The sequence below is a fragment of the Bos taurus genome, chromosome 5 (genome assembly GCF_002263795.3).
Source record: "Bos taurus isolate L1 Dominette 01449 registration number 42190680 breed Hereford chromosome 5, ARS-UCD2.0, whole genome shotgun sequence".
Classification (NCBI taxonomy): domain Eukaryota; kingdom Metazoa; phylum Chordata; class Mammalia; order Artiodactyla; family Bovidae; genus Bos; species Bos taurus.
In genome coordinates, this window is record NC_037332.1 from 32,632,897 (window position 1) to 32,647,500 (window position 14,604).

The 14,604-nt window shown below is 38.3% G+C and overlaps 1 long non-coding RNA gene across 2 annotated transcripts; it reads right to left on the bottom strand.

The window, feature by feature from the left end:
- Window positions 1-201: 201 nt before the first annotated feature.
- LOC132345270 (uncharacterized) lies at window positions 202-14,478 on the bottom strand. 2 transcript variants are annotated; one of them, XR_009494496.1, is made up of 3 exons: window positions 14,393-14,478; window positions 12,394-12,509; window positions 202-1,794 (listed from the first exon to the last, which is right to left on the bottom strand). It is a non-coding gene; the product is annotated as an uncharacterized lncRNA (long non-coding RNA). The 2 variants fall into 2 exon arrangements; XR_009494497.1 differs by lacking the exon at window positions 202-1,794 and adding an exon at window positions 2,865-3,738.
- Between the last annotated feature and the right edge of the window lie 126 nt (window positions 14,479-14,604).

Genomic DNA, 14,604 nt, shown 5'->3' on the forward strand with positions numbered 1-14,604 from the left:
GAATGCAGTAATGATAGGGACTTCACTGAGTAAACTTTTACATCACAAACCTTTGAGCGTGGGCTCGGTGGGAACTAGAAAGTATCCGTACCAGTGGGGTATAAACATGCAATGTGTTTTCAAGAGATGGTTTGCATAGCACATTACTTGTCTCACAACAGGAAGTTAATATTTGTCAAATAAGTGAATGAATGAATTCAGACACTCTAGAACTGAGCTGAAGAATCCAGATGAAGAGCCTTTTAAGTTTGGCTCAAAGCATTTGTTGAACATTAAAGACCTTTTTATCATCAATGGGGATTATTTCAATTCCCTTTTATAGAATTGTGTTTAAAAATCTACCTGCAAACATTTTTTGAATACTTAACGAGTGTGGAAAGGGAATAGGAATTTTGTCTCATGTGGAACTCTCTTATTGGTCCTAACAGTTCAAACAGGCTTAGTGATAATATTAGGCTCCCGTTTGTATGCACTCTGTTGTGTGCTGTGTACTGTACCAGAGCTTTGCATATATCATCTCAATCCGAAAAGCGTGCCCAGAGAGATAGGCTGTCCTGTGAAGCTGGGAGTCCAGCAGAAGTTAGAGTGACTTAGACACTCATGCTCTTCCTTCTACGCTGCAGTCACAGCTGAACAATCTTCATGATAACACAAAAGCAGGGCCAGGGAGGGGACAGGCTGGCAGGTGGATTTCTTTGGTATTACTGTCACCCACTGGATGTTCAGAAAATAGCATGTATGTGGCAGAAAGCATTCGGATGGAATCAAAATGAAAGTTTATTTTTTATTGAGGTAACTTTGGTTTATATGTAACATTATATGTTTCATGTGTATAACATTTTATTTCTACTTCTAGATAGACTATAGCATGTGCTCACCACCAAAAGCTTAGTTTCCATCTGGCACCATTCAGTTGACCCCCTTTACCTGTTTTCACACACCACAGTGTCGTATACTGACCACATCGGAAAGCCTGCCTTCTTACACCAAGCAGAGTCCCCTTTTCCAGTTTCATAAAATCGGTAGGGTGTGTGGGAAGGTATCCTTCTTTCAATACTTTAGTGCATGGGACCTGTATCTAAAATAAATATCAGACTGGACTTTGAAGAGGAAGAGATGTCATGAAAACGCAGTCAGAAAGAAGTGTACAGAAATGTGTCTTTGCTTGGGACGGGGTTGGGGGTGGTGCATGTTCCTATGTGTGTTTATACTCACGTGTGATTGGTGGGAAATGGCTGTGTCTGTATGTGATACTCAAGTCTGCTTTAAGTCGCAGCATACAGGGATATGTTTATCTTTTTTTTTTCCTGCCTCCCTGTTTCCATCACCAATAAATCCTTTTGGTATTTACAGAGTCCATTAAAGTAATAAGATGTAGTGATTTTGCTGTTTAGTCTCACTGGGATCCTTGAATATATATGTTCTGTAACATCAGAGCAAAAACTGTAATAATGATGAATTCAAGGCAGATCCTGAATTACAGTAAAGGAGTACATTTGCAGTGGCAAAAGGCCAAACTGAGACCACAAGTTGTCATCATTTTGTGGTCGTTGGTCTTATACCCCAAAGATTGTATCATGTTTCATCTTTACTCTTTGAACTAAGCCTGTGAGTGCTAAACATCCTGGAATTCTTTGTGATTAGTTACTGCTCGTGGGGCCGGTGGTAGTTTATTAGGATGGCAGGAAAACCAAAGGAAAGTACTCAGATCCATTTATTAGCCAGCAATAAATAGAGACCACTGATGTGCCAATCTGTTTCTCCAGCTACTGGTCTGATTTTAGTGCCAGGAACCTACAATTCAAGACCAAATACTGTTATCTAGAGAGTCTGGCAGGAGTGGAAGCTCTGCTTAGTTATAAACTTGATCATGTCCTTGGCTCTGGCCCCTGTATTGGTGACAGAGGGCCCCTTTCTGGTTACATCTACCCACTGGCTCCCTGTAATGCCTGGATAGTCTATTCTAGACCTCTTGGAGACAGTTTTACTTGGCCCAGGCATGATAATAATTTGAATTTGAGCTAATTGGTCCATTAGCAGGGATAATTTTATGTGATAAAACCCATGACATCCTCATGCCTTGGAGAAGAGGATTCTGAAAAAAATCCAAAGGCAGGCCTTGGGAGACCAAAGCCAATGTGGAATTTAGTCATCTGGAAGTGAAAAAGGTGATCTAACTGGAGAAATGGAGAAGAGGAAGGTAAGGAGCCTGCCACCTCCCACAGGCTCAGAGCTTTGTCTGAGTGGGGCCTGGAGAAGCTGAGGTCCCGGGATCACAACTTGACAAGAGTATCCATGGGTCTCCAGGGTGAGCAGTCTCCTGAGGTGGTTCAGTGTGAGGCACTCCTGACATAGCTCTGGTTATTGTTACCTCAGTAACAGCTAGGCTGAGGTTAGTGGAGAGTGAGGATGCTATAAGGTAGTATCTGCTTTTAGCCCTTTTGCAGATCAAACAGCAGGGCCATATGAAGGCCCCCAAGATGCAGAATCCAGAGAGGGTACCACGCTCAAATTGACTTAGGTATTATCATCAGGGATCCAGCTCTAGGGGGTCATTCATGATACTGGAAGGCAGAGTTTAACGAAATGTTGCCACACTTGAGGATGCCATCGGGGCATTGGGACAGAAAAGGGAACAGGTATCCCTGCGTGTGAAGTCCACTGCTTCTTTGCACGGGGGCCCTTCTTCACTACCAGCTGCCTGAGTCAGGTGAAACAGATTTGTAAACCCCACAGTTTGTGAGCAAACCTCATAGTCTCTGCAGAGGTTCACAGTTTTCTGTGAAGACGGGCTTCCCATTTAAAGGCTCAGCACCTCAGCTGGCAGCCTCTGCACTTGCACATGTATCATTCCTACTTTCTGGACTTCCCCAAAGGAGTGGGTAAGCACTTACATCTGCTTGGCCAAAACCCCAGTTGTGTTTCCCAGAAAAATGGGAGAATCTTGCCGAAGGGAAGAGAAAATCCAGGAAACACACAATGCAGGAATGCTTGCGTGTCCCCAGATTTTGGCTTTCTTTTTACTTTGGTTTTGTCTGTTACACTGGGTACCTGGGATTGGACTTTGCGCTTTGACTCACCCTATCACTTTTCTCATCCAAGGAAGCCTGATTTGGGTAATCAGAGTCCATCAGTCAAAATGTGGATGTATAGTGTCTGGAAAAAACTCCAGCCTATAGTGTGAAATGCTATAGTCAGGTTGCACTGCAAGTTTGCCATCTCATTTTTCATTACATTTAATCTGCCATTGCCTCTGACAGAGAAAAGAAGAACAAAGTTTTCTCTTAACTGACCACATGACAACAGTGACCACTGAAGAATTTTGAATCGAGGACATTTTTGAAAAGAAAATCATATAAGGGAATGAGGCTCCTTAGATGAATTTGGAAGGCAGTTTTAACAGGTCACCTTAACTAGCTGTAAACCACCTGAATTCACACTTAAGATTTTCATTATTATAGGGATCAATATTGGTTTTAATTATCCTTAACATTTGTTACAAGGAAAGCAAAGAGTCTCATTTTCATGTATAGTTGCTTCCCATAGATCTGCTTTTTACTCCGAGCTGTATTCATTTTTTCAAGGGCTGCCTTATTAGCTTTGATCCAGGAGATGGCAGTGTGCTTTTCGTTTTGGGACTTGGATGTGACCTCTTACACCTTCTCCTGTTAGTTGGTATGTGTGATAGGGTGGTGCATTGTGAAGTTCCTGATGTAATATGTTCATTGATCCACCATACTGAAACATTAATAAAAAAATCTGAATTATAGAAACTGGGTTATATTATAAATTCATAAAACTAATCTACTTATTTTTATTAATCAAATAGTGAACACTTAGTACTGTACTGGATGTTCTATGGGTAAATAGAAATGTTAAAAGCCATTATTGCTTTAAAAAGCTTAAAACCTAGATATGGACCCACAAAGCTAGTAAAGATGAAACTGAAGACAGTTATATGTTAAATTAATTAGGAGTTAAAATAGATTACTGTGGTCAGCGAGAGGACTTCTCAGAGGGAGGTGGTAGTTAAAAGGATGAGTAGGAACTTTTGGATAAAGAGGATGGATTAAGTACCATAATTTTTCCCTCTCTCTTCAGATCCTACTAAAATGATAGTATAGGATTACAAATAGGTAAATCAGAACAGCAAAAAAAAAAAAAAAAAGGCAACATTAGGAAATAAGATATCAACAAATTTTTTAAAGATGAAGATGGAGAGAATTATAAAAAGGATTTCCATGAAGGAGCATGGAATAAGGTCTTTATCAAGTTAAAGAAAGTGCATTTTATTTCTATTTTTCTGTTTTGTTTTTTAATCAAGAATAATTAAATTTTTCAAGTACATTTTTTTGGGGCACTATTGATAAGATCATGTGATTTTTTTTTCTATTAATCTTTTAATATGGTGGATCATATTGGTTGACTTTCAAATGCTAAACTAGCCTTCCATCCCTGGGATAAATCCCACTGGATCATAGTATAGAATTCTCTTTATATAATGCTGAATTCTATTCACTAATATTTTGTTAAGAATTTTTTTTACGTCTATATTCATGAGGAATATTGACCTGTGGTTTCCTTTTCTCCCTCTCTCCTTTCTTTCCTTCCTTCCTTTTCTTTCTGTCGTTCTTTTTCATTCTCCATCTTTGGTTTTATACCAGGGTAATACTAACTTCAGAAAATGAATTGGAAAATGTTCTTTCTTCTTCTATTTTCTGGAAGAGATTGTATACAAGTGGTACTAATTCTTCTTCAAATTTTGGATCAAATTCTCCAGTAAAACAGTCTAGGCCTGGAGATATATTTTTGGGGAATTTAAATTTTCTTAGTATTATAGAGCTATTCAAGTGATCTATTTAATATTGAGTGATGTACTTAGTGATGATAATACTGAGTGATGATAATTAGTGTTTTTTGAGGTATTGATCAGTTTCTAAGTTGTCAAATTTGTGTGTATAGAGTTGTTTGTAGTATTCTTTTATTATCCTTATTATTTTAAATGTGTTGAGGCTTGTTTTATGACCCAGAAAATGGTAAGTGATTTGTGAGAACTTGAGAAAAAACTATGGATTCTGCTGTTGTTGGGTGGTGGTGGACTTTATAAATGTCAGTCTGTTGTTTGATGGCATTGAGTGTTTCTATGTTTTTGCTGCTTTTTTGCCTAGATGTTTTCTCAATTTTTGAGAGGGATGTTGAAGTCTCTAACTATAATTGTGGATGTGTGAATTTCTCATTTGAGTTATATCAGCTTTTGCTTCATATACTTTGTAGCTCTGCTGTTGGTATGTATACGTTTAGGACTGGTATGTCTTCTTGGTGGATTGATCCCTTTGTCGTTATGTAATGTCCCTTCTTGTTTCTAGTAATTTTCTTTGTGCTGAGATTTACTTTGCTTGATAATAATATAGCCACTCCTACATTTCTTTGATTCATGTTTGTATGATATGTATTTTTTCACCTTTTTACTTTCAACCTTCTTATATCATTATACTTGAAGTGAGTTTCTTGTAGACAGCATATAGCTAGGTCATGGTTTATAATCCAACCTGCTAACCTCTGTTTTTAATGTGTATATGTAGGCCATTTCTATTTAATGTAATTATCAATATGTTAGGATGTAAATCTAGCATTTTATTGTATTTTGTTTGTTTTCTTTTTGTTCTATTGTTTTTCATTTCTTTTTTCCCCTCACCTTCCTGTGTGCTTCTGGAATATATTTTAAAATTCTATTTTATCTTTTAAAAATATATCTTTAAATATAGCTTTTTATTGGTTGCTCTAAGTATTATATTATATGTACACCTAACTTATTGCAGTCTCCTGGTGTTGTCATTTTACCAGTTCAAGTGAGGTATAGAAAACTTAGTTCTCTTTTTGTCCCTATATCTTTCCCAATTCCTATTTCCTCTACATATAGTATTTCCTCTGTATACGTTGTCCTCAGACAATGTTATAAATTCTGCTTCAACCTTCAAACATTATTTAGAAAACTCAAGTGGAGGAAAGCCTGTTATATTTACTTCAGTTCAGTTTAGTTGCTCAGTCGTGTCCGACCCTTTGCAATCCATGAATCGCAGCACGCCAGGCCTCCCTGTCCATCCCCAACACCTGGAGTTCACTCAGACTCATGTCCATCGAGTCAGTGACACCATCCAGCCGTCTCATCCTCTGTCATCCCCTTCTCCTCCTGCCCCCAGTCCCTCCCAGCATCAGAGTCTTTTCCAATGAGTCAACTCCCTAATATTCCAAGATTCTTCCTTGTATTGTTTTCTTTATGTTTAGAGAAAATTTCTTGAGCTATTCTTTTTGTGTAGGTTCCCTGGTGAGACTTTAGCTTTCCTTCATCTCAGAAACTTTAGATATCTATGTCATGGATGAAGAATGTTTTAACTGGATACTTGATTCTTAGTTGATAGTTCTTTTCTTTTGTCACTGAAAAATGTAACGCCACTTCCTCTAGCCTCCATAATTTATGATAAGAAATCTGCTGTCGTCATTGTTTTCCTGTACGTGAGATGTCATTTTTTCCTGGCTGTTTTTAAGAGTCTCTGTTTTTCAGTTTTCGGAAGTTTAATGATGATGTGTCTTGGTATGGATTTCTTCAGGTTTACACTGTTTGGACTTTATTCTTAAACCTGTAGGTCTTTTTCTCCTGGAAAGTTTAGGAAGTTTTTATCCGTGATTTCTCTTGAGTACATTTTCAGCCCTGCCATTTTCGTACTTGCCTTGTGAGACTCAAAGTACATAAATGTTAGACATTAAAAAAAAAAAATCCTACAGAACTTTGATACTATTTTTTGTCTCTCTTTTCTGTTTTTCAAGTTGGGTAATTTCTAATGTTCTGTCTTTCATTTCACTCTTTTTGTCGTTAAGCACATCCACTGAGATTTTTATATCAGTTATTGTATTTTTCAGCTCCAAAATTTCCATTTGGTTTTTCTTTGTATCTTTTTTTTTTTTTTAATAATTTTATTTTTAAACTTTACATAATTGTATTAGTTTTGCCAAATATCAAAATGAATCCGCCACAGGTATACATGTGTTCCCCATCCTGAACCCTCCTCCCTCCTCCCTCCCCATATCATCCCTCTGGGTCGTCCCAGTGCACTAGCCCCAAGCATCCAGTATCGTGCATCGAACCTGGACTGGCAACTTGTTTCTTACATGATATTTTACATGTTTCAATGTCATTCTCCCAAATCTTCCCACCCTCTCCCTCTCCCACAGAGTCCATAAGACTGTTCTATACATCAGTGTCTCTTTTGCTGTCTCGTATACAGGGTTGTTGTTACCATCTTTCTAAATTCCATATATATGGGTTAGTATACTGTATTGGTGTTTTTCCTTCTGGCTTACTTCACTCTGTATAATAGGCTCCAGTTTCATCCACCTCATTAGAACTGATTCAAATGTATTCTTTTTAATGGCTGAGTGATACTCCATTGTGTATATGTACCACAGCTTTCTTATCCATTCATCTGCTGATGGACATCTAGGTTGCTTCCATGTCCTGGCTATTATAAACAGTGCTGCAATGAACATTGGGGTACACGTGTCTCTTTCCCTTCTGGTTTCCTCAGTGTGTATGCCCAGCAGTGGGATTGCTGGATCATAAGGCAGTTCTATTTCCAGTTTTTTAAGGAATCTCCACACTGTTCTCCATAGTGGCTGTACCAGTTTGCATTCCCACCAACAGTGTAAGAGGGTTCCCTTTTCTCCACACCCTCTCCAGCATTTATTATTTGTAGACTTTTGGATCGCAGCCATTCTGACTGGTGTGAAATGGTATCTCATAGTGGTTTTGATTTGCATTTCTCTGATAATGAGTGATGTTGAGCATCTTTTCATGTGTTTGTTAGCCATCTGTATATCTTCTTTGGAGAAATGTCTATTTAGTTCCTTGGCCCATTTTTTGATTGGGTCATTTATTTTTCTGGAATTGAGCTGTAGGAGTTGCTTGTATATTTTTGAGATTAGTTGTTTGTCAGTTGCTTCATTTGCTATTATTTTCTCCCATTCTGAAGGCTGTCTTTTCACCTTGCTAATAGTTTCCTTTGATGTGCAGAAGCTTTTAAGGTTAATTAGGTCCCATTTGTTTATTTTTGCTTTTATTTCCAGTATTCTGGGAGGTGGGTCATAGAGGATCCTGCTGTGATGTATGTCAGAGAGTGTTTTGCCTATGTTCTCCTCTAGGAGCTTTATAGTTTCTGGTCTTACGTTTAGATCTTTAATCCATTTTGAGTTTATTTTTGTGTATGGTGTTAGAAAGTGTTCTAGTTTCATTCTTTTACAAGTGGTTGACCAGATTTCCCAGCACCACTTGTTAAAGAGATTGTCTTTAATCCATTGTATATTCTTGCCTCCTTTGTCAAAGATAAGGTGTCCATATGTGCGTGGATTTATCTCTGGGCTTTCTATTTTGTTCCATTGATCTATATTTCTGTCTTTGTGCCAGTACCATACTGTCTTGATAATTGTGTCTTTGTAGTAGAGCCTGAAGTCAGGTAGGTTGATTCCTCCAGTTCCATTCTTCTTTCTTAAGATTGCTTTGGCTATTCGAGGTTTTTTGTGTTTCCATACAAATTGTGAAATTATTTGTTCTAGCTCTGTGAAGAATACTGTTGGTAGCTTGATAGGGATTGCATTGAATCTATAAATTGCTTTGGGTAGTATACTCATTTTCACTATATTGATTCTTCCAATCCATGAACATGGTAAATTTCTCCATCTATTAGTGTCCTCTTTGATTTCTTTCACCAGTGTTTTATAGTTTTCTATATATAGGTCTTTAGTTTCTTTAGGTAGATATATTCCCAAGTATTTTATTCTTTCTGTTGCAATGGTGAATGGAATTGTTTCCTTAATTTCTCTTTCTGTTTTCTCATTATTAGTGTATAGGAATGCAAGGGATTTCTGTGTGTTGATTTTATATCCTGCAACTTTACTATAGTCATTGATTATTTATAGTAATTTTCTGGTGGAGTCTTTAGGGTTTTCTATGTAGAGGATCATGTCATCTGCAAATAGTGAGAGTTTTACTTCTTCTTTTCCAATTTGGATTCCTTTTATTTCTTTTTCTGCTCTGATTGCTGTGGCCAAAACTTCCAAAACTATGTTGAATGGTAATGGTGAAAGTGGGCACCCTTGTCTTGTTCCTGACTTTAGAGGAAATGCTTTCAATTTTTCACCATTGAGGATAATGTTTGCTGTGGGTTTGTCATATATAGCTTTTATTATGTTGAGGTATGTTCCTTCTATTCCTGCTTTCTGGAGAGTTTTTTATCATAAATGGATGTTGAATTTTGTCAAAGGCTTTCTCTGCATCTATTGAGATAATCATATGGTTTTTATTTTTCAATTTGTTAATGTGGTGTATTAAAGGATATTCTCTAGACAGGGAACACTAAAGGATATTCTCTAGACAGGAAACACAAAAACGGTGTATAAATTCGAACCCAAAACAATAAAGTAAATGGCAACGGGATCATACTTATCAGTAATTACCTTAAACGTAAATGGGTTGAATGCCCCAACCAAAAGACAAAGACTGGCTGAATGGATACAAAAACAAGACCCCTACATATGTTGTCTACAAGAGACCCACCTCAAAACAGGGGACACATACAGACTGAAAGTGAAGGGCTGGAAAAAGATTTTCCATGCAAATAGGGACCAAAAGAAAGCAGGAGTAAGCAATACTCATATCAGATAAAATAGACTTTAAAACAAAGGCTGTGAAAAGAGACAAAGAAGGTCACTACATAATGATCAAAGGATCAATCCCAGAAGAAGATATAACAATTATAAATATATATGCACCCAACACGGGAGCACCGCAGTATGTAAGACAAATGCTAACAAGTATGAAAGGAGACATTAACAATAACACAATAATAGTGGGAGACTTTAATACCCCACTCACACCTATGGATAGATCAACTAAACAGAAAATTAACAAGGAAACACAAACTTTAAACGATACAATAGACCAGTTAGACCTAATTGATATCTATAGGACATTTCATCCCAAAACAATGAATTTCACCTTTTTCTCAAGTGCACATGGAACCTTCTCCAGGATAGATCACATCCTGGGCCATAAAGCTAGCCTTGGTAAATTCAAAAAAATAGAAATCATTCCAAGCATCTTTTCTGACCACAATGCAGTAAGATTAGATCTCAATTACAGGAGAGAAACTATTAAAAATTCCAACATATGGAGGCTGAACAACACGCTGCTGAATAACCAACAAATCACAGAAGAAATCAAAAAAGAAATCAAAATTTGCATAGAAACAAATGAAAATGAAAACACAACAACCCAAAACCTGTGGGACACGGTAAAAGCAGTCCTAAGGGGAAAGTTCATAGCAATACAGGCACACCTCAAGAAACAAAAAAGTCAAGTAAATAACCTAACTCTACACCTAAAGCAACTAGAAAAGGAAGAAATGAAGAACCCCAGGGTTAGTAGAAGGAAAGAAATCTTAAAAATTAGAGCAGAAATAAATGCAAAAGAAACAAAAGAGACCATAGCAAAAATCAACAAAACCAAAAGCTGGTTCTTTGAAAGGATAAATAAAATTGACAAACCATTAGCCAGACTCATCAAGAAACAAAGGGAGAAAAATCAAATCAATAAAATTAGAAATGAAAATGGAGAGATCACAGCAGACAACACAGAAATACAAAGGATCATAAGAGACTACTATCAACAATTATATGCCAATAAAATGGACAACGTGGAAGAAATGGACAAATTCTTAGAAAAGTACAACTTTCCAAAACTCGACCAGGAAGAAATAGAAAATCTTAACAGACCCATCACAAGCATGGAAATTGAAACTGTAATCAAAAATCTTCCAGCAAACAAAAGCCCGGGTCCAGACGGCTTCACAGCTGAATTCTACCAAAAATTTAGAGAAGAGCTAACACCTATCCTGCTCAAACTCTTCCAAAAAATTGCAGAGGAAGGTAAACTTCCAAACTCATTCTATGAGGCCACCATCACCCTAATACCAAAACCTGACAAAGATCCCACAAAAAAAGAAAACTACAGGCCAATATCACTGATGAACATAGATGCAAAAATCCTTAACAAAATTCTAGCAATCAGAATCCAACAACACATTAAAAAGATCATACACCATGACCAAGTGGGCTTTATCCCAGGGATGCAAGGATTCTTCAATATCCGCAAATCTTTGTATCTTTTATTTCCTATTTTTATTTGTTTGAAGTATATTTGTAGCTGCTTTAAAATCTTTGTCAGGTCATATTAATAATATCTCTGTCATTTTGGGTTTAGCATCTTTTTTTTTTCATTCAATTTGAGTGCTTCCATTTTTTTTGTATAATGAATTATTTTATTGAAACCTGGATATTTTCATGTGAAGTATGAGATTCTAGACCTTATTTAATCCTTATTTTAAAAACGGATTTAATCTGACACTTCTCTGGCAGTGGGAGTGGGTTGGGGTGGGGGTGGGGGAGTGGGGAGGGACATCACTACCCGGCTGCTGTCAGATGGAGGTAGAAATCTATGCTCTCCACTCAGTCTCCTAAGTGGTGGGGTGAGGGTGAGGGTTTCTCCTTACTGATGGGTGGAGATGACAGTGTTGTCTCCCCTTATGGTCTCCACTGACACTGTGGTGAGGGCAGAATTTTTATTGCTGAGTGTTGATGAAAGTTCTCATTTTCCATCAGGCCTCCTCCTCCTCCTCTGACACCATCCTAGTGGGGAGGGGGATGGCTACTTCTTATCATTAGGTAAATGTAGATTTCTGTTTGTTCCATGGGATCTCTATTAATACCATGAGGGTTGGGGTGTTTGTTACTGGCCAGTGGGGTTTTTTAAATTCCTGGCTTCTTCCTTGGACTTTTTTTATGCCAGCTCCTTGGGTATTGGAGCTAGCTCCTCATGAGAGCCTTAAGAGGGTGGGAGCCTAGACTTCCTACTTGGGTTTTGCTGGTGTGGACAAGAGTGGAGCCACAAATTTTTCTGCAGTGTTTGCCTGGAATAGAACAGTTATTATCTAAAAGTTTCTGTCTTGCTTGGATGTTCCTTTCCTAGTCATTTGGTTAGAGAGAGCAGACTTTTGGGGGGATTTTTTTCAGTCTGTGACCCCTGTATTGCTATCCTCAAGGCCAGGGGTATTCACCACTGTGTTTCTTTGGGTCCTAAAGTCCCAAGTTGATTTGCCTTCTCTCTACTTTTTAGAGTCTTCTTATGTGTTTGGTTTATAAGTAATGCCCACAATTTTTAATTGTACTTCACAGGAGGACTAGGGGAAAGTACATTTATTGCTAATTGTTTTAAAACATTTTCTGCATTTTCAAACTTAACCTCAGAAGCAAGTCAAAATCTCCACATCAGACTTGGTTCCTTACCTTCCCTAATTTTCCTCAGTCATCCTCAGCTGTACCTCTGAAACAGATTCAAATCCTTTCCTCTCCATCTTCACTTCCATCAGCCAAGGTCAAGCCAGCATCTCTTTCCTAGACTACTACAGTCAGGAGCAAGCATTTGTTAGAGTGAACTTTTCAAAACATCAGTCACTGCACATCACTACTCTGATTAAAGAAATGATACAAATGACCTTACTTACAAAACAGAAAGAGATGCATAGACTTAGAAAAGAAGTTATGGTTGCCGGAGGGGGACGGGACAGTTAGGGAGTTTGGGATGGTCATATACACACTGCTATATTCAGAATGGATGACCAACAAGGACCTATTGTATAGCACGTGAAACTCTACTCAATGTTATGTGCCGGCCTGGATGGGAAGGGGGTTTGCGGGGAGAATGGACATGTGTGTATGTATGGCTGAGTCCTTTCACCTGAAATAACCACATCATTAATCATCTAAACCCCAACACAAAATAAAAAGTTTAAAATTTGAAAAAAAGAAACTCTAAAACGTTTTTCATTGCACTTTGGCTAAAATATGAATTCCTTTTCCTAGTCTGTTAAGTCCTCAAATAATCTACCCTGTACCTGTCTCTCCAGCCTCACTCCTCAACCTCATGCCTCTGCTCCTCTCGTAGGGGAAATTCTCTCATCATGCTCAGCTTGTTTTCCTCCTTCTGTACTTCTATCTCATGTCTGTTTCAGGGTATGAACTTGCCATTGGAGAGCCCAGAGTGCTCATATTCCAGTTTGGTTTTTTTTTTGTCATGTGGATTCCAGCTTAAACATCACCTCCTCTAAGAAGCCTTTTCCACCACCTCCCTTGTCCAAGTCACTTTCTGTATTAACACTCTGTTTAATTTTCTTCAAAGTGTTTTATCACTGGTATTTTCTAGTATATTTATTTTTGTACTGGTCATCAGCTGTCTTCTCCTTCGGAGATATAAACTCCATGAGATCAGGGTCATTGCTTCTTGTGTTTACTGAGATTCACTGGGGACACATTATCTAAATAATTTTTATTGAATGGATGAATTTGGTCAACTCCTAGTGAGCTAATTATGTACAAGGGTTTGTGTTTGGTGTAAGAATATTTCATGTCAGACATATCACTGAATCTGAATACTGACATTTTGCTATAGACATCTTTGTCATTTCCTATAAAGGAGGAAATGGAACCTTGAGGAGATCTAGTCCTTCCCCAAAGTTAATGAATTTGATTCCACCAAAGTTTACTGAGGGCACATTTACATACCAGGCACAGTGCCTGATACCAGGAATACAAACATGAATAAGGCAGGGCTCTTGCCATCTAATTGCTCACAGCCTGGTGTGGAGACAGAGCACAAACCACTAACTCTACTACAGCATGATGTGCGAATAAACTGGGGCAAGCCTTATGCCAAAGGTAGGAACAAAACATTAGGAGATAAAGAATTGTGTGACTAATTTTGCTGGATGGTTGGATGAAGGTTTTTTTTTTTAAAAGCTTTACAGAGTAGATGGCATTTGAGTAAGGCCTGCAAAGATGAATAGGCTTTTGCCAGGTGCAGAAAGAGTGATAAGAGCTTTCCAGAGAGAGAGAAGAGGAGATGTGAAGGGAGAGGGACTTGAAAGAGGGCACATCCTGGCTGGTTAGCTGTGTGAGAGCAGGCTAGACTTTCACAGCACTTACGAAAGTCGACTGACATGCACCCAGCCGCAGAAGTGCACGAACAGACTTTCATTTTTTTTCTCAGTTAATACATTTTTGATCTGTCTCCAAGAGTCAGTAAAGTTTGCTTTGTCTAAAATTTGACTTCCAAAGATTTATGAGGTTTTCCTCCATCAGCCCCTTCTGTTTGATGAGCTATCGCAGCACCATGAAGAAGAGGGCATGGGGAGGGGGCATGGTAAACTCACAAACTACAGCCCTGGTTAGCTTGTCCTGCAGGCTTGGTATAGGGTGATGTGCTACAGTTAGGAGAAGGCTCTCTTACCTTCTGCAATATGATCACATAGCCTGAAACCTCTGACCTAGAAATTCTTTGCTTTGGATTCAGATTTGCTGGCTGGAACACAGATATCCCTGGGAAAAGAAACACGTAAGATTGTTATTGGGGACTTCCCTGGTGGTCCAGTGGCTAAGACTCTGCACTAGGGGGGCTAGGTTTGGTCCCTGGTCAGGGAACTGGATCCCACATGCCCCGCA